Consider the following 19,758-nt stretch of genomic DNA (forward strand, 5'->3'; position numbering starts at 1 on the left):
CTGTGTTCTGGTTAATAGATGATAAAGAGAAAGAGAGAGTGAGCATAAAACTTATGCGGAGTTTTGTGTCTCTTTTGGTTTTCATTTTTGTTTCTAGGACCCAGTCTGAAAGTTGCAGCCATCACTTTGATCCTACATTACATTGGCCATAACTCAGTGATACGATTACACTTAACTGGAAGGGATACTGAAGTATGAGGTCAAGATATACCAAGGAGGAAATGGAAATGGATTTCAGAGAATACATCACAGTCTCCACCATGGCTCTCAACTCTCCATCTCCAGCTCTGACTTATACTTCAGCAAACCTTGCATTCACTAACGCTACAGAATATCCATGCATGACTTTCCCATGTTTTCCTCCAACCCAACAAGTTCAAAACTGACTTAATAACACATGTGTAAGCTTCATAAAATCCAAGCCTCATAATTAGCATCAGAGTCAGCATCAGAGTGATTAAATGAGTGCTGAAGGCCATCCAGATAGTTACGGTAAAGTACTACGCCAGAAATCTAGTCTTGTAATTTCCGCCCTATGCAGCACTGCATTTATCCATCCCCTTTCTCACCCTTCCTGTCAGTCAAACACTCTTTTCTCACACTCCCTCCTCCTCACTCTTTTTTTCCAGTTTTCTTAGCCTCTTCCTATTATTGTCCATATTTTCTCTCTCTTTTCCAGAATGACTTTCCATATCTAAAAATCTTTGGCATCTTACTAATTCCACTAATTCTCTAATATCTCAAGCTAAAATCTCACAGTAATGTTTACCTGCTTCTTCTTTTTCATCCTGATGACAATTCCCATCCTTTCATTCTTCAATTTTTATAGCATTTTAATTTTTTTATTTGTCATCAATCTGCCGTTTTATTATTTTAATGTTTTTCTACTGGGACATCAAACTTTATATTCTCTCAATTTCATTATACACTCCACTGCCATATCATCTTCAAAATATCATGTCTACCTAACATGAATACTTATGGTTTTAAAAAATTATGTGATTTCAAGGACTTCTGAAAGCAGCCCTTACACTGTGTCTCTAAGACTACTTCCTCATACTTTCATACACAGATCCCCTCCACAGTTTTACCAGTAAAATAGATGCATAGTCTTTGGTGTTTATTCATTTAATGTAGTACCCCATGCACTGTGAGGGTACGTGGTCTTTATTGTCTGTGTACCTATAATAAAACTGACAAACATTCATGAAAATGACCTCTCTTGTAGAAATGGTAGGTACAAGACACAAAAGGCAGAAAGGAAAGACTCAAAACAATTGTCTGGGGAAATTAGAACCCTATGCTTGATTGAATTCATCTGAGACCAAAAATGTGAACAGCTTTATAAGTATAGATTAAAGATGCAGAGATATGTAAAATATATACTCTATTTAAGGAATTGTTAGTGGTTCTGTGCAATTAAATATCAGATTCAATGTTAAATAAGCCTGTGGAGGTATGTGGGGGGCCAGATCATGAACAAGCCATTTATCAAAAACTCGTTAACCTAAAGTACATGAGGAATCAATAATTTCTTTAACTAATGGAATAATATGCTCTAACTTGAGGTTAGAAAATTAAAGCTGGTAGTGACAAGAAAGTTGAACTGGACAGGTTGTAGTGGTAGAAGAGAAGCAAAGTAGGAAACTACAGTAAGAGTACAGAGAAAAGATTCTAAAAGCCTATACTAAAGAACAAAGAGGTATGTACCAAAACAAGATATAGTTGAGACAATAAATCAACAGGGCCTAATTACTGACCATATATAGATATATGAGGCAGGAGAGAGAAGACTCTAAAGTAACTACTATATATATATCTAGCTTGGAGGATGGTCCAGTGCCCAAAACTTAGAGTACATTAGGAGAGATTTTTCTGAAGCAAAGATAAATAAAGCAAATTTGGAACACTTTGAGTATGAATGTCAAAATCATATAAATTTTAATTGAAATATTGGGAGAAGAAATTACCTACAGTGAACTAGTAAAAGGAGAAGAATAGCTACCTGTAGAAAGAACTCACAAAAGACTCAAATAAATTGTCAGTGAATTAGACGAAAATCAGATGAGTTTCAAAACTGAAGAAACAATGATCTGCTCAAATACCACAGGCAAGTTAATTAAAATGAGAAATGCAGAGTGCCACTGCAATTGATGGTTAAAAATACCACTGGCCTTTGTTGTTGCAATTTCCTTTGAATTATGCATATGGAAGCCCTATTGCAAAGCACTGAAGAAAGAGTGAGAGGCAAGAACATGGAGGCAGCATGCACTATTCTTTCAAGCAGCTTGCTGTAAAGAGAAAGGAGAGATTCAGTACCAAATATCAAGAGATGAATGAAGTGTCTGCTGCCCACAGGAAGCTTCCTCTTCCTTCTGGAAATTCACATTATAGTCAGAATCCAACCAATCCTTTCCTAAACCAATTTATCATATGCAACAACAACATATTGCCCATATAGTGGTCAGTCCCTGTGCACACAGTAACCCGCAATTTAGTACTTGACTTTGAGCTAAATACTTCATGGACTTTATGTCTCCTTAATTAAATATGATTAGTCTCATAAAGACAGAAACTGTATATTCAGTCACTCATTCATTCAGTCATGCAACTGATATTTATTGAATATTTAATATGTGCCAGACATTATTCTAGGTGCTGGTGCAATGGAACGGAACAAAACTGGCACAAATCCTGCCTTCATAGAGCTTACATTCTAGTTGAGGAGACAGAAAATCCAAAAATTTAAAAAGTAACATGTATGCAATGTTTGCATGGTGAGAGGCTGCCTAACATGTTAGTTAAAAGCACAACCTACAGAGCCTGAATCCATCTTGACATTGGGCAAGTCACTTAACCTCTCTGGGTTTCATTTTTCTCATCTGTAAAATGGGACTAATGATGTTGAGTTCAAAGCATTGTTATTGTTATTTAAAAAGTGAATATTTCATCAGCATTTAGGACAGTGACTTGCTCTTAGAAAATGCTAAGTCTTGTTAAATAGAAATGAGCTAAGGGGAAAAAATGGAAGAGGGAGAAGGAGAAATGGGAAGTTTTAGAATTTTAGATCAAGTAGTGAGATGGTTTGGCTGTGTCCCCACCCAAATCTCATCTTGAATTGTAGCTCCCATAATTCTCAGGTGTCATGGGAGGGACCTGGTGGGAGGTAATTGAATCATGGAGGCGAGTATTTCCTATGTTGTTCTCGTGATAGCAAATAAGTTTCATGAGATCTGAGGGTTTTATAAAGGGGAGTTCCCCTGCACACACTACCTTGCCTGCCACCATGTAAGACGTGACTTTGTTTTTTTGTTGTTTTTTTTTTTTTTGTCTCAGCCATGATTGTGAAGCTCCCTAGCCATGTGAAACTGTGAGTCTATTAAACCTTTCCTTTATAAGTTACCCAGTCTTGGGTATGTCTTCATTAGTGGTGTGAGAACTGACTAATACAGGTAACCAGGGGATGCCTCACTGGGAAGGTGAAGTTGAAGAAGTCAGACAGTGAATTATTTGGGTTTCTTAAAGAAGAACATTCTAGGCAAAGGAAACTGTAAGTACCAAAGCACTGAGGCAAGAGTTTACCTGGTATGTTTGAAGAACCCTAATGAGGCCAGACTGAGGCCAAGAGGCACAGTGAGGGCAAGAGTCATGTTAGACAAAACCAGAAGGGGAACTGGAGGGATAGAAAAAGTGCTATTGGGCGGTTTGGGGCACAGGATATTAGGCCTTTTGATTGTCATTTGTACAGGCTCACTCAGCTGCTATACTGAATATAGTTCAAAATAAGCCAAGAAACCATTTATAAGGCCATTGCAATGTGTTAGATAGAAGACGTTGGGAGCTTTGGCCAGAAAAGAGAGTGGAGGGATGGTAAAAGTTGTCATGCTTGAGATATTTTTGGTAAGTACAGCCAATAGGTTTTGCGGTAAGGTTAAATGTGGGTTGTGAGAAGAAGAAGTAGGTCAAAGATTATTCAACAACTTTAACCTAAGCAACTAGAAGAACAGAATTACCATTAACTGACATGAAAAGTATTGCAGGAAGAGCAAGGTGAAAAGATATATTAGACATGTGGTTTTGGATATATTAGGTGTGAGATGTCAATTGCCTGTCCGAGTTGAAATGTAAAGTGCACAATTGAGTCTACAGTCAAAAGAGATACTCAATCTGAAAACATACACTTGGGAATTATCCATGATAAATACTAATTACAGCCACAAGAGTAGATAAGGTAAACTAGGAAGTGAGTATAGTGTAATGAGAGAGGGAGAAAGAGAAAGAAAAAACATATCTAAGGCCGGTTCCAATAACCAACATAGAAAACTGGGAAGAAGCAGCCAATTAAATTGAAGGAAAACAAAGGAATGTGGAGTCCTAGAAGTCAAGTGAAAAATAATCATTTTAAGGAAGAGGGAGTGATCAATTTCATCATGATGCCAATAAGCCAGTTAAGAGGAGGACCAAGAATTATGAGTTAAATGTAGTAACTTAGAGATCTTTGGTGAAGTCGAAAGATGAGTTTCAATGGAGTCATAGGAGCAAAATCTTGGGATCAAGGGACAATGGAAAAGAGGAAGTAGAGAAAATGAGTAAAATTTTTTCAAGGAGTTTTGCTATAAAGATAAAGAAAGAAATGGAATAGTAGATGGACAGTTAAGTAGGTAAAGAAAAGTTAGGTATTTTTATGAAAAAAATTTCATGCCAATTGCAAAGATCCAGCAGAGGAAAAATAACAAGGCCAGAAAGTAGTAACATTTACTTCCAGTTGGATCCTGTAGCTCATTCTTTCCCTTTGAATTATAATTTCCATGCTTCTCCTGACCACCTATGAATTTGCTCAGTTCAATAGTCAGAAATCCAAACCCAAAGTAAGTTTTTCTCTGGTATTTCTTCCACCAGTTTTATAATACTAACATCCCCATTTGTTTTATGAGAAACTTGGAAATTATGTGATTATTATCCTAGAACATTACCTGTGTTCCTAGTCTCAGGATCATGTTCTGGTCCTGAGGTTCCTGGTCTCAGGACCAACACTCACGGTCTCAGGCTCACCTTGATCATGGTTCAATGTTGCTTCATTTATCAACTACTGTCTGAGACCTCTGGGACAATTATTTGATCCATATTGTTGTCATGAGGAGCTTAAATTTTCTTCTCTTCTTCGTTGCACTGCCTTGCCTACAGCAATGCACCTGCTGACCAGACCCTTAATAAATATATGGCTTCCAGTCTCAGCTAAACCTTCAATATTATTCAAAAATCATTCTACTTCTTATTCAATGACTTTTCCCATAGTCCACAGCAGCTACTTAAATCTCTCAGGCGCTTATTTTCACATCTTTCTGTCATTATAAGATTATCTAGTTCACTCATTAAACACTTACTGAGACCCTACTATGTGTTGAATCCTATACATGGCACTAGTTGTACCAAGGTCTCATCTACAAGTATCTTGTAGCCTCACAAAAGGAAAAGAGTGGAATTAAAGAATAAGTTAAAAAGAAATAATGAAACAGATAAAACCATACACAGAACCAAACCATTTAAAAAGACTTTTAATACAATTTGGTTCATGTTTTAATATAGGTAGTAGTAAATTAAGTAAGCCCAGAAGAATAAATAATTGCACCAAAAGAGGCCTGGCACGGTGGCTTACACCTGTAATCCCAGCACTTTGGGAGGCGGAGGTGGGCAGATCATCTCAGGTCAGGAGTTCGAGACCAGCCTGGCCAACATGTTGAAACACTCTCTCTACTAAAAATGCAAAAGTTAGTCGGGCATGGTGGGCACCTGGAATCCCAGCTACTCGGGAGACTGAGGCAGGAGAATAGCTTGCACCGGGGAGGTGGAGGTTGCAGTGAACCAAGATTGTGCCATTGCACTCCAGCCTGGCTGATAGAGCGAGACTCCATCTCAAATAATAATAGTAATTGCACAAAAGAGTCAGAAAAGTCTGACAGAAGATGTGGTATTTGATTGGGGAATTAAAGCATAACCAGAAGTTTTATAAGTTCCATGAGAAGAAATTGGACAGAAGATAATCGTAAACAGGGAATTTCTTGAGTAAAAAAAGGAGGCATAAAATCATGTCTTCCTCAGGGAATAACCACTAAATCCAGTGTTTTTGGTGGATACGGTACAAGATAAGGAGTTTGAACCACTTGTTTAGAAACTTGGGAACAATGTAAAGATTTTGAGGAGAATAGGTGGGGACATGTATGTATCAGTTTAAGAACTATTACTGAGAGTTATGTGGAATACAGATTAGAGAAGAGGACAGCCTCAATGCAGTTAAGTGGAAACTATGGCATTATCTGGAAAATAAATGATAAAGATCCCACCTAGAGCAATATTGTCAGAAAAAGAAAGAAAGGAAGTGGGCTTAGTAAAATATTTGGGAAATATAATTGGAAAGTTTTTCTGATGGGAGATAATGAACACAGGGAGCTCCAAAACAGAAGGACCAGGAAGCAACAAAGAGGTTGAGTTTGAGATGCCTGTAAAGCATCTGGAGGCACATGTCCAGTAGACATTTGGAAATTCACATCTAGAACTTCTGGGAGATATTGGGGCTGGAAATATTTATTTAGATGTCATCAGGATGTAGGTGGAAATTAAAGTTGGAAGAGTGGACTAAATCCTCTGAGAGACTGTCAAGTAAGAAAAAAGAACATTCTAGGAAAGAATCATAAAAAAGATATACACTTTGAAGGCTCTTAGGGTTGTACCTAGAATATAGTCTCTTTACCATCTGTACTTGCCACCTATTTCCTCAATCTTATTAACCAATAAAAACTGACAAGGCTTAGCTCCTAAACTTAAATCTTAAAAAGTACTGGTCCCCAGCTCTTTGTTCTCCTAGCTTACTTCTTTTTTTTTTTTCTTTTTTTATAATTTATTTATGTTCTCAAAGAGTGTCACATGATTTCTTCAGTTTCTCTTCCATAACTGCTGGCAGAACTGTCCTAGTGGTTGCACATTAGAGAATTCTTTCATCATTTGCTCATGGTAACACTATTTCATACGAAGATTCCATGGTTTTAGTTCATTTTCACCCATGTTATGCTTCTGATGAACACAAGTACTTTACTCTCAGAAGTTAGCTCTGGCATGGGGTGGATATTACAGGGCTTACTTACTCTCAGCAAGTGGTTCTTTTACATTCCAGCACATTAAAAATTCCATGTTGCCTCCTGACATCTTCAGACACCCAGTAACTTGTGCAGTTTTTGTCTTATAAGTTTTCTGGATATATTCACCTATGTCACAAAGTACATAATCAGAAAAACCTTTTTTTCATCAAGATATACTAATTCTACACCCTCAAATAAAGTGTACAGTTACACTAGACACAGTATGGCTTCATTTCAGCAATAAATTATAAACTAAAGGAAAAAGGCAAGATAACAACCCACTGCAGTCTTGAACTGGGATATTTCTAGACTTCCATTTAGGCACATGCAGGTGAGAAACCATCCTTGTTAATGGATTAGGCAGTTAATTGATATGTATTATACCTGAAAGTGGCCAGAGAAAAATGGAAAATGAGCATGCATTTTGTGCCCCACTCATGTATTTAAGCTCTCCCTATGTGCTTTTAACTTACACCATCAGCACTTAATATACAGATAACTCATTTTAAAAATGAAATGGTTAGAGTGTTATAATTTTTATAATTTCTCCACACTAATGCTTTATATAGTACATTTAAAGCACCCAATAAAATACATCCCAAGGATTTCTGCACCTCACAAACTTTATAGAAATCTCTTGACTGGTGGCTAAAATGCTGGCCTACTTGAGATTGAATATAATAACTACTGAATGGAGCAAGCAATGAAATTATTCTTACTTATATGCACTCTCATGTCAAGGGTTTTAAAGCTCTTTACGTATGTTAAGAATTTGAAAAATATTCTTTAAATCTGAAATTAGGTTCTGAGTTTTTATTCATCTTCACTCTAAATAACCTTGTATCACTAGCAGAGTTTGCAATCCTTTCCATCACAGGTCATGAATATACCAAAGCTCTCTACTCAGAGTTTAGTCCTTTGGGTATCCATTTACCCTTCATCATACAGAAAATGGCCCATAGATGCTTATTCTTTGTGTTTTCTTCTATAAACAGTTTTTAATCCCCAGTAGTCCTCTCTGATCTTTTATGTATTAATCTTTTAAAGGCTTTATGAAAATTCTGTTAAAGTTTTCAGCAATTATATCCTGTAACTTTTTTTTCCACTTAAAGCACTTCAAAGTAATCCTGCAGGTTAATGAAGCAAAATTATTTAGGGCAGGTCTGTGCTTCCTTACTTGTGGATGGTTATGCAGAGCCACGTTTGATAACCAAAGGTGTCTCCTTGTGGCACTGTAGTTTTGCAAACATATCTGTGAGGGATAGGAAGAACCATTGTTGGGTTGATTATAGAAGAACACAAACTCTATGAAGACTCAAACCTACTTCTATACTATTTTCAGGATCAGTAATTTCAAAATCATATGATCTGAATTTCCTTCCTGCCAGGATCTGGCTTTCCTTTCCGAAGATACTGTTTCTCCACCCACACTAAACAGCATTCCCTTCCTTCATCAACAGCTGTACATCTTTTGGTTCTTGCATTGGATGTCACAGGCCTCCACCACGTGCCTCCCACTCTTCCTGCAGTTGCCTGGTAAATGTGGATGAGAACATATTTCTCTTAGTCATTCATAAGAGCTCAAATGACAAATGAATTTTTCTACCCCTGCTGCTCTCTAAACTTTAGGAAGTATCAAGTGAACCATTATCTATTTCATGATATTCAACTTGGGTGACCATGCTGGGAACACTTGCAATTTAATGCCTTTTTAAATGTATGGTTATGGGCTATATCGTATCTAGTCCTATTACATTTTTCTACAATATTCTCATTTTATTGTGCCATTAATAATTTATTATCTTTATTTTTATTATCAGATTATCCATTATTGTTTTCTTATTTGTTTTTACAATGGTTGTAAAAATAATAAAATCTTTGAAGCTATCTTGGGAGGTCACTAGGGTCCCCGAATTGCCCTCTGCCAACTTGTCATTATGCATACCCTTGCTTGGGTCCTACATGAGCAACTCCTAAATATACACCATAGACAATGTATTATTTATTCATTTTTTTAAAATTTGTGAATTGTGCATAATATATAAAACTAGAGATCAGATCATGGCATTTAGAAATGAAACCATTTTTCTGGCAACATAGAAAGACTATAATTCCTAGCAAAAATGCAAGTAAGTATGAAAACTAAGTGCCTCTAAGATATTACTGAATGACATCCAAATTAAGATCAAATGCAATAATTTGTAGGTTATAATAACTTAACAGTATAGTTAAAATATATCCCTAAAATTACAAAATGAGGATCAGAGAAAGTTTAACTTTTATTTTATTTTTATTTATTTATTTATTTATTTATTTATTTATTTATTTATTTTTGGAGATGGAGTTTCTCTCTTGTTACCCAGGCTAGAGTGCACTGGTGTGATCTCGGCTCACCGCAACCTCCACCTCGGAGATTCAAGTGATTCTCCTTCCTCAGCCTTCCAAGTAACTGGGATTACAAGCGTGTGCCACCACACCTGGCTAATTTTATATTTTTAGTAGTGACAGGGTTTCTCCATGTTGGTCTTGAACTCCTGACCTCAGGTGATCCACCTGCCTCGGCCTCCCAAAGTCCTTCCTCCCAAAGGATTACAGGCATGAGCCACCGTGCTGGGCCCAGTTTAACTTTTATTTAACATTAAAAGTAGGAATGAGAAAAAGGTATCTTGAGATCTAATATTTGGATTTATGTGAGATTAGTTATTTTCTAAACTAAGAGAAAATCCACTGATTTCAAAATGCCTCGATTAACAATATTTCATTCATTTTCCTATTTATGTTTCTAAATAGTCCTAAATTCTAGTGTTCTTTCTGGAGAAAATTATTCAAATATATAACAAATGTGTAATTGCATGTAATGTCCATGAGGACAGAGACCATGTCTCTCAACAAATATTCCCTGAGTAAATCAATAAATAGAATATATATGTGTGTACATATATACACATTCACACATACACATACATATTTGTAATACATCATGTATTATATATGTTACATAAATGTAACATATAATTAACACAACTATCGTTACATTTACAGTACTATACTTGGAATAAAATAGCATTTGGACAAACTGGAATTTTCACAGAAAGTTTTTTATAATGATGTTATTTGGCATCATACAAGCAGAAATAGACAGTTCTTTGTGCACCAGAAAGTTAAATTCGGTTTTCACATTTATGTTTCCCAGAGAATACTTACAAACCAAAGTAATCTTTTTAAAAATTCTCTAGAAACATAGAAAAATATTTAGTTTTTGATTTTTGAGTGCACATATCAAGGCATGTCAGATATTTTTCTGATCCAATATCTAGTACCCTATTGGCTACAAACTGAGGAACTACCAATACTAATTAGCAACTATAGCACACATCTAATAGTACTCCTAAAATATGTGCTGTACACGTATGTTTATTGCAGCACTATTCACAATAGCAAAGACTTGGAATCAACCCAAATGTCCATCAGTGACAGATTGGATTAAGAAAATGTGGCACATATACACCATGGAATACTATGCAGCCATAAAAAAGGATGAGTTTGAGTCCTTTGTAGGGACTTGGATGCAGCTGGAATCCATCATTCTTAGCAAACTATCACAAGAACAGAAAACCAAACACCGCATGTTCTCACTCATAGGTGGGAACTGAACAATGAGATCACTCGGACTCAGGAAGGGGAACATCACACACCGGGGCCTATCATGGGGAGGGGGGAGGGGGGAGGGATTGCATTGGGAGTTATACCTGATGTAAATGACGAGTTGATGGGTGCAGCACAGCAACATGGCACAAGTATACATATGTAACAAACCTGCACGTTATGCACATGTACCCTACAACTTAAAGTATAATAATAATAAATAAATTAAAAAAAATAAATAAAAAAAAATAAAAATAAAAATAAAATAAAATAAAATAAAATATGTGCTGTAGTGTAACACAGAACTCTGAATTTTAACAGAGCACCCAAAAATAAGAGAAAATATTAAGTCAGTCTCATAATTGACCATTATGTCACTTACATTTTCTTATGCCATGCTTGTAAAGTATTTGCTAAAGTCCATTTGATTTTTCTCAAATGTGAAAAACAGATTTAATCTTTAAAAGATATTTCACGTCTTCCTTGTTGTTGTGTTTGTTTTGTTTTGTTTTGTTTTGTTTGTTTGTTTTGAGACGGGGTCTCGCTCTGTCACCCGGGCTAGAGTGCAGTGGCATGATCTCAGCTCACTGCAACCTCCGCCTCCCAGGTTCAAGCAATTCTCCTGCCTCGGCACTCCCTAGTAGCAGGGATTACAGGCACGTACCACCAGGCCGGGCTACTTTTTGTATTTTTAGTAAAGACGGAGTTTCATCATGTTGGCCAGGGTGGTCTCGAACTCCTGACCTCAGATGATCCACCTGCCTTGGCCTCCCAAAGTGCTGGGATTACAGGCATGAACCACTGCGCCCGGCCTAAAAGATATTTCATTTCTTTTTTTAAATTTCAACTTTTATTTTAGATACAGGGGTATCTGTGTAGGTTTGTTACATGGATATATTGTGTGATGCTGAGGTTTGGAGTATGGATTCCGTCACCCAGGTAGTGAGTACCCAATAGGTAGTTGTTCAACTCATGCCTTCACTTATAATTAAGAATATGTGATATTTGGTTTTCTATTCTTGCACTGATTCGCTTATGATTATGGTCTCCAGCTGCATCTATATTGCTGCAGAGGACATTATTTCATTCTTTTTTATGGCTGCATAGTATTCCATTGTGTATATATACCACATTTTCTTTATCCAGTTCATCATTGATGGGCACCTAGGTGGATTCCACGTCTTTGCTATTGTGAATAGTGCAGCAATGAACATATGTGTGCATATGTCTTTTTGGTGGAATGACTTATTTTCCTCTGGGTATATATCTAATAATGGGATTACTGGGTCAAATGGTAGCTATGTTTTTAGTTCTAAAAAGGACATTTAATTTCTAACAAACATCCTTTCTTTGTATGTTTTATATGATTGAATACATTTCTACTCAGCTCTTAATTTCAAATCTTTAGAATTTTAAGTAATAAAAATTTTCAATAGTAGCTATTTCATTTACAACGTACTAAAATAACCTATCGTTTTATCTAGTGTCTGGGTTAGTGATGTAAGTTTACTGTATATTTAAATATATATACACAGAACATAAAACCTCACCATAATTCTATCCCAGAGATTTATACCTGGAAGCATCTTATTTATAAAGTTAATTGACAATCAGTCACTATTTTCCAAACAAGAAATCATGAAAGGAAGTAATCTTACATAAAATTTTACAACATATATTATATCATTAGCCAGGTTCTAGCTTTTATACTAACATGAAAAAATGTACATACAGATTAGAAACTCATCCACTGGGGCACCTAATAATTGGATCAGTGAAACCTTGAAACCAGAGCAATGTATACTGAGATATGTTTAAATGTTCTTTGATTTTTCTTATCAATTTGAAGCTTTCTGAATGTAAGATACATGCTTATTTAAATATAGAAAAATGACATTCAAGAATGGTTGAATCCAAATGTAAAGGCAGTATGCTGTCTCAGGATTTTAGCTGGAAAGAGATAGCATGGTTTAAATTGGGTAATTAGAGGAGGTTTTAAAAGGCAGCTACTTATTAAGGTCTTGGGTTAGTAACAGTGAGAAGCCAGCACTAGGTCTGATGGGAAGTGGAGCCGGGTTGTTAACCCTAATAAGGAGACAGAGAAGACCACCTTGCCAACGCAGCCAGCCCAAGGTGACCCTATAGGAGGGGAGCTGATGAAATACATTCCTCATATTCAGTGTTTTGCCTTTCTGCATTAGTCAAACCCATCCAGAAGCCAGAAAGCATGGAGCCACTGATAGAGTCCTTAAAGCAGAGCAGAGTAGAGAAGGTAGTAAATGGACCTGAAGGAGCAAATAGAAGATATTGAGCACAGAAGGGAGCTGAAAAGGACAATTCATCACAGGACCAAGAAAGTAGACAAAGGAAATGTACAATGCCAAGGGAAAAGCAATAGGTTATCAACTGAACTATGTAGGCAAGAAAAATGAATGAGAAGTCATCCTTCTCTCAACAAAATGTCACAGTTGGATTTATAAGCAAGAACGTATCTAAAAGAATAGTGGAAAAAAATACTGAAAAAATAAGTGAAGGGAAAGGAATTAGCAATTGTAGTTATGACTACTACCTACCAAACTTTGGACTAGGTAGTTTTTTAAACAAGTGATAGCTTTTAATTTTATAACTCAGCAGTGACAAAGTTTTGATTATAACAATTTTAATGATATGGAAACTGCAACCTACAGGGGAACCTGCCCCCTTGACCCCACTATAAGTGCACCTGTATATTACCACTTAGTCTCTACCAAACAGTTTAACTACCAAAGTACAGGCTTCCCTTTCGGGCGAGCATAGTCTAGTGATGAATCATCGCTCTGGCCTCAAGATTTTCTGGCCTACGAAGACTGGATGGAAACTCGCGTCCCCTTTCCAGCAATGTCTGCAGCTTCTTGTCTCACCAGGATCTCCTGAGAGAATGATTAGACAGATTGTGCTGCTTAGTATGCCAAGTCACCTTCTACTAGATCTCCCACCCTTTCCCCTACAATGGAGCTGGGGAAAGGACGCCAGGCATATAGTCTTACACCATGTATGGAATCGATTAGGCAATTCTACTTGGACCTAAAAAATAATAACCTTACTTTTCTTCCAACTTAAAATTGGTTGTTACGATCCCACACTCTTAAAGCTATTTCCAGCAAGTTTACATTGTAGCCATTGCAGCATTTATTTGTCTTATCAAATCCCTTTTATCTACAAAACTAATTTTATATTCTCTTGGTCGGGCTTTACAGTTTTCCTTAGAGCTCTCCCATATATAACCACAACACACTCTTGAGATTTAATAATAATAACAGCTAACATTTACAGAGGGTCATGCCCTGGACTGGGATCAAGACACAGTTTATCTCATGCAGTCTTCCCAATGGGTCTATGAGGTAGATGCTATTATTAGCCCCATTTTAGATCTGAGTAACTGAGACTTAGCTTAGATTAAGCAGTTTGCTATTGTTGACACAGCGAAAAGTGTCAAAGATAAGATTCAAGCCCGGAAATTCTGGCTCCACAATCTGAGTGTTTAACCATTGCTCTTTGTTGCTTCTCAATATATTAAAAATAAATCCTGTTTTCCACTCCACCACCCTAATTCTCCCAAGCAAATGACAGAGATAGAAAATTTGGTTTACATTTTCTTTTTCAGATAGTCACATTTTTATTTATTCTTAGTTTTTTACTCATTACTTTCCCTTATGTCTGGTTACAAAAAAACATCTTATTTTCCCCTCAATTTGTTTGTTTGTTTGACACAGTCTCACTTTGTTGCCCAGGCTGGAGTGCAGTGGTGTGATCTTGGCTCACTGCAACCTCTGGTTCAAAAGATTCTCCTGCCTCAGCCTCCCAAGTAGCTGGTACTATAGGCGTCCACCACCACACAGGGCTAATTTTTCTATTTTTGTAGAGATGGGATTTTACCATGTTGGCCAGGCTGGTCTTGAACTCCTGATCTCAGGTGATCCACCCGCCTCAGCCTCCCAAAGGGCTGGGATTACAGGTGTGAGCCACCACACCTGGTCTTCCCCTCTACTTTGATTAAAGCATCATCCAGCATACCAAAATTCTCTACAACTTTCCAAGTGATGCCAATTAAGCAATGGACATTATCAAGCCATCACTTTGTGTTCAGATCAGTGTAACAAAAACACATTCAGCCAAATTGTCCATGCAGGCAAATAGTGTTAAGCGCTACCTCATGGAGGACTTTTCCACTTCTGGTCAGGTAATCACCAAGCAGGGAAATAGTGAATAACAAAGTGTACAAACTCTGATGACTACATTAGTGGCACGTAATTAAAACCAAAAATATTTGCATCCTTTAAGTATTAAGGAGACTGGTTTCAATATGGCAAAAATCAAACCTTCTTTACTAATAATTAAAGAATTCTGAGTGGAATCTGAGACCTACAGGCAAAATCATTTTACTTGAGTTTTCAATATAATAACGTTTTCAGTATAATAATGTTTGAAATACTGGCTAACCAAAGTCAGATGTGAGAAAAATAGCTTCAGAAATGCCAGACAAAAGAAAAAGAAAGATTTTCAACATTCTCCAGAGAAGACACCAAAATTTAATATTTTTACTTTGGTATATAGCGCAACATAAAACTTCTATCTATATATATTTTCTTTACATCCATGATAATATGCCCAGGAGTTTTTTTTTTTTTTTTTTTTTTTTTGTCCTATATTGGCTTTGGCTAGGAGTATTGTTTTCGATTCTGCAGTTTTATAATTTTGTCTTTTTTGTCTTTTATCTCAGTCAGCTAGCATAAAATTATTGTTTTCGCTCATTTCTTATGTTTTATCATATGTAATTGGGATAGGTACTCCCGGGACTGTGGAACAGCTGGAGTTACTATGAAGCTGGCGACATCAATTTTGCAGCCAGCCTGACATTGATTTAAAATGCATTTCAGACTGATGAAAGGTGGTGGATTCACAGTCCCTGAGACTGAAGTTCTCTGGTTCCTCACGGAACAAAGAGCGCCCGGGGAACTGCAGTGCCCCATAAACTTGCTTCAGCTGTGAGGTGACATTCACCAGAAAGAGGCATGTTGGGTAGCTACAGCTGAAAGAACTGGATTATCGGTAAGCCACATATCACTTAGTCTGAAAAGATTAGTTTAATTGTTCCTGTTGTTAGATGAATCAAATTAGAGTATCTTCACTATAGTTCATTTAGCAATAATTTTCAGTTTCTTATCATGTTTTTTTCCTCAAAATGCCTAGATTTTTCCAACATGTGAGATTTCCTGGAGATTTAAATTTGTTCTTATTCAGAACTTTTCACTAACTTCCTATGCAAAATAAGGCAAGCTCTTTGGTCTCTCTATGATTCAGTTAATATCTCTGTTAAAAGGTGGTTAAATTAGCTGGTTTATAAAACACCTTCCAATTCTAAAATCTGGATATATGATCCCAGTTTATCACAAGAGAATAATTTACCCTAAAATTCCATAGAGATACCTTGGAAAAGTAGTTCATTATGCTCTATCATATTTTCTGGATTCTAAAATATGATAGACTTCTAGAATTCAGAATAAGGGCAATCTTCTGTGATTTTTAACAACAATTTGTGGAAGTGCATCTGGAAAGATTTTATTTGTTCCCATTTACATGGTGAATGGCAATTCTAGCCATTTCCTGTCTCTTGCCTGCATAATTTCAGTTAAACAAAACAAAACCTAAGACAACTAGTCCATCTTCCCAATGGCAAGATAAACACTTTAAGACTGAGCTATAAGGAACAAGCTCAGAAAAGAAGCTTATTGGAATTTGCTATAACCAACCTGGTTCTCCATCATTCAGAAATAGTCTTATGGTGTGGGTCATGCTATTTGCCTCAAAACAGAGTTTTCTAGTTACACAGACCTCATATTGAAATGAAACTGGAGGGGAAAAAACATAGCTCCCTAGAGTTGTCTTGTTACCCAACAGATTTAAAACAGAGCTAATGGAATAAAGGGAGAATGATAAGCTGTAGGAGACATACAAAGTGTGTGCTCCACTGGATTCTGATCAAAATCAGGGCTTAGGGTTTTGGAGCATCTAGACTGTTTGTGTGTGCCATTGTATCTTTTATTCTTTCTTCCATTCTCAATGTCTAGCAACTCCAATTCACCTAATCTCACTCCCACAACACACACAGGCACACATTCACACATAAAACACGAACATACCAACATCTAACTCAATCTACCTGCTTAGTTCCTATATGTTTACATCGTTGTAACCAACAGTCATCTGTCAGCATGTTATATGATCAAAGACAACATACTCAGGTTGCAGGGAATGTCAGCCATCTCCTTGTGTCTCTCAAAAGATAATGCTGGCTCTGTTTGGTGTTGTAAAAAAAGTTTATAAGAAAGTTGCCGTTGGGGCTCAGAAAACTATACCCCAAAGTATAATGCTTTGGAATGTTGAGTACTTTGAACCAAAGGAGATTGGAAGGCCTCAGAAGCCACCTCTCTCTGGCCTTCTCCTGCCCTGTGATCTCCTGCCCTTATGTCTCACCTAAAGCACATCACAAAAGGCAGAATTCCTATTCCGTAAGACAGGTCATAGAAACTAGAACTCTTCTTCTCCAAAGCAAGCTATAAAACCTAAAACTATTATTCTAACCTTCCTCTACTTTTCTGTGTAGGAGCTGGCCATAAAGAAATTCCGTGACCCACCTTGTCGGATAGTAGGTCATAAGACCCTCCTTCCAGAGGGGTCCTACCTGTACCCAGGAGGCAGGAATGCTACATAGAGCAGCCAAGAAGAAACTGGGCAGGCTATTCCGGGTTTCCCACTCAGTCTATTACAATTAGATCATACCCTGTTGCCCAATCACATTTCTACATAGCTGTCTATTCTTCACTGAAACTAAGCATAAAAATAGTTTTCCTCACGTCTTTGAGTCTTCATTGCTGAAGGCTCCTATGTCACATAAAATTTTGATTAAATAAGTTTGCTATGCTTTTCTCTTGTCAACCTGTCTTTTGTTATAGAAGTGTCAGCCACGACCCTTACATTGGGCAAGGAAAGGTATCATGCCTTTCCAATCCTACTCTATCTACCTTCCCCTTTATAATCCAACATTTGGAAAAAAAAAAAATGTATGTTTTCTTCAACCAGTGCTATTTAATTTCTATGTCAAGGAAGAGAAATTCAAATGGCTTATTAACATTGTTACTAAGGACCTAATGCTAGTTAATTTCAATAGATAGATGCAGAAAAAATCATCTGTATTTTCACTCTCAAGGCTAATCATTTTGCTTTTTCAGAGACATTAAAATAAATACATAAAGGAAATAATACATTTACCCACTAGAGAGGTCAGGCTTAACTGCTTATCTACCAATAAAAGTCTACTCAATGAGGAGAGAAAAGGAAAAATAATGGATAATGAGGAGTGATTATTTTGAATAGAAGAATGAAGAATAAAGCCAGTTTTAGCACCAAGTCCTTGGTATGTAACAGCGTATATGTTATCAGCAGCACTAATGCTGACCTCAACACCATGGTTATGCTTTTGAGTCAACTTTCTGAGCCAAGAAGGGCCATGAACCAAGTATCACAGGCCTCATGTCTGATTAACAGGAAGCGTGGGTAACAACTGTGCTGTCTGTTTCCTCTGGCATACTTAGCAGTGTGTTATGTACATGATAGGTGACTCCATATCTTTAATAAAAAAGATACTCTAAATTATGCTTCCTTCATATCTAGATGGGAAACTACATGGCTGAGAAGCAGCCTGGAGAGGTGGAAATCACTGTGGACCTTTCATCATGTACAAGAAAGCTTCTAACTAATTCTGAGTTTCAATTTCTTTAAAAGAAATGATAATAATAATGCCTTTCTTGCCTGTTTCACAGATTTGTTATGAGCATCTAATTAAATAATATGATAGCATTAATAGCATCTTCCATCACTGTACCCTTACATAATAAACAGAAGCAAAAGACTTCATGAGCATGATCTCCATTAGCCATTAAAATAAATCTGTGAAATGGGTAATATGGACCCAGTTTTGCCACTGAAAACAGTTAGGCCCAGAGAGTTAAAGTTCCATAGATTATAAATGAGAAAGCAATGAGGCTCAATCCAAGGATTTCAGGTGACATCTTGTGTAAGGGATATCAATGAGACTTTACCCATTCACTAAATACCAACAAGGAGCATATTCTGTTCTCCTGGCTTCTCCTGGCCTATTTTCAGGTGATGGAGGTTTGGTGATAATAACTGCACTTCAGCTGATAAGAAAAATTTCCAGTCAAGTTCTAAATTAATAGGATACCAAATCACCAAAGTTAAAGTTAAGTAGAAAACTTGATGAAAATTTAGAAAAATGTACTTTGTCTTCAAAGGTGAAATCTAAATTTTCACTGACTTTTTGCCTTCTGCAGTCTGGGAGAAGGGTCTTGCTGCTTTTCTTTCTCCTCTGTCCTTGAATGCTGCTCACAATTGCCTTCTGCCCACGATACTGTACCATCATTTACCTAGAGCTGGAACATTTTACAAATTAAATTCTAAACTAGAAAAAGTGATGTGAGACCATCTAAGGTCTCTTTCTGCCTTTCAAAATTCAGTTAAGGGCATTTAATCTCTTGAGTTCAGGAAAGGATGCAAATAATCCTTTGGACCAAACTGCTATCTAATTAGACCAAAAGCACTAAAATTCACTCCCTTTTACTCAATCCAGCTTTGAAAGACACAAAAGTCTGTCTGTTTTGGATTATTTTTTTCTTAGGTAGATAATTGAAATTATTCTAGTTTGGCTTCTCAAGCACTAAAGTGTCATAGTGATGAGTGTCATAAGATAAATATAGGGATATCTCCTTACAAATATTTCCTTTTGCAATCTGGTATTGCATATGGATGCCTGGAATAGGTAATGTAAATTGGTCTCCTCTAATTTACATTTAAACAGGGGCTTAAGAAGGATCAGGGAGCACCACTCTGCCTTGAAAAGCTATAGCCTAATAAGAGTGACAGG

The sequence above is a fragment of the Macaca fascicularis genome, chromosome 1 (genome assembly GCF_037993035.2).
Source record: "Macaca fascicularis isolate 582-1 chromosome 1, T2T-MFA8v1.1".
NCBI classification, from domain to species: domain Eukaryota; kingdom Metazoa; phylum Chordata; class Mammalia; order Primates; family Cercopithecidae; genus Macaca; species Macaca fascicularis.